This window comes from Callorhinus ursinus, unplaced genomic scaffold, assembly GCF_003265705.2.
Source record: "Callorhinus ursinus isolate GAN/ISIS: 27379988/994484 unplaced genomic scaffold, GSC_fseal_2.0 scaffold33, whole genome shotgun sequence".
NCBI classification, from domain to species: domain Eukaryota; kingdom Metazoa; phylum Chordata; class Mammalia; order Carnivora; family Otariidae; genus Callorhinus; species Callorhinus ursinus.
In genome coordinates, this window is record NW_027397095.1 from 16,495,485 (window position 1) to 16,497,304 (window position 1,820).

General features: G+C 49.7%; 1 pseudogene; it reads left to right on the plus strand.

Annotated features, from left to right (window-relative positions):
• The first annotated feature begins 638 nt into the window (after window positions 1-638).
• On the plus strand, window positions 639-1,613 carry LOC112809458 (F-box/WD repeat-containing protein 2 pseudogene; annotated as a pseudogene).
• The last annotated feature ends 207 nt before the right edge of the window (window positions 1,614-1,820 follow it).

Consider the following 1,820-nt stretch of genomic DNA (forward strand, 5'->3'; position numbering starts at 1 on the left):
CATAATCGGCATCGGCTACTCCTAGAGAACATGCAAATTAAAACCACGATGAGAAATGGCAACACAACCACAGAATGGTTAACATTTTTAAAAGGCCCTAAATTCCATATTCGGCAAGTATTTGCAACAACTGGAACTCTCCCGCGTTGCTGGTGGAAGTTTCAAATGCTGCTACGGGTGCCAGGGCCCTTTGTCTTTCTCTCCCTGCAGGTGCCAGGGCTGCCCAGTGCACCTGCTGCTGGAAGGCTCTAGCAGCCCAGCGCACCTAGTTGGTGTGAGTTTGGCAAGAGGTTCCCGGCCCCTGCAGTGCTCGCTCAGGTCAATTTCTCCATAACTTTTTGGAGAGAAGGGACTTCGAGGGGTGGCTTGGTAACATTCCTGTTACATTTCTTTCTCAGAAGGACTGGCAGGAAAATGAAACTCTGGATCACCTGATTAGTCAGAGCGGGGCAGACCAACTCTGGCATCTCTCCAATAACTTGGGAGACTTCCTCAAACTCCTTCCCCTGGAGCTGAGTTTTTATTTGTTAAAATGGCTCGATCCTCAGACTGCCTGTAAAAATTTGGGCTGGCACGTAGGTGATTCTGTTCAGGACGTCTTGCCCTGGAAGAAGGTTTGCTTGAAGGCCTATTTGAGAATGAAGCAATTGGAACCTTGAAGCCTTTGAGCCCTCATCATTAATGGGACACACTGCCAGAGTGTATGCACTTGACAACAAAGTTGGATTTCTCTGCACAGGGTCAGACGGCTTGTCTGCAAAGCTGTGGGATGTGAGCACAGGGCAGTGCATTGATGGCATCCAGACTCACAGTTGCACAGCAGTCAAGTGTGATAAGCAGAAGCTTGGGAGCTTGGGACGGGCTCCTTTGACAACACTGTGGCCTGCTGGGCATGGGGTTCCGGAAGCCAGGACCCAGCATTTCCAGGGTCACACAGGGGCGATGTTTAGTGGTAACCACAAGGATGAACTGGATATCTTGGTAAGTTGCTCTGAAGATTTCACTGTGAAAATATGGGCTTTATGTTCTGGAACAAGCCTGAACACACTCAGCAGCACATGGAATGGGTCACCAAGGTGATTCTGCACGAATGTGAAGTCAAGTCTCTTTTGCACAGCCCTGGAGACTACATACTCTGAAGTGTGGGCAACTATGAGATCAGGATTTGGCCAAGTGGGCGAGAAATCAACTGCAAGTGCTTAAAGACATTGTCTGTCTCTGAGGCTAGAAGTATCTGCCCACAGCCAAGACTTCAGTATGATGGCAAATACAGTGTCTGTAGTTTGGCACTACGGGACTTTGTCAGTTGTGATATTCTCAGGGTCATCGGACTCCTGAGATAGCAAACTTGGCCTTGCTTGGCTTTGGAGATATCTTTGCCCTGCTGTTTGACAACCGCTACCATGGACTTGCAGACAGACAGCCTGATTAGCCGCTGGCCTCTGCCAGAGTACGGGAAATCAAGGAGAGGCTCGAGCTTCCTAGCAGACGAAGCATCCTGGCTCAATGGATTGGATGGGCTTGGGCTTTGGGCCTGGACTTTGAGCTTGGGCTTTGCCACCAGCATGTCTGACCACAGGATTCCCCTGATATTGTGGAAGGAGCATAATTGACATCACCAGCGGACCACCGCTAACTGAGTTTGGCTGTGGGCACTGTGGGGTTTTCAGTGCCACCTCTATGGCAGTTGACTGCATGAAAAGAAGTTCTTACCTGACAGTATCATCATCTCACATTTCACAATCATCGTTCTGTGTTTGCCAGGGGGCCAGGGCTCAAGGTGGGGCAGGGCTCATTTTCTTAACATACAGTGCAACATG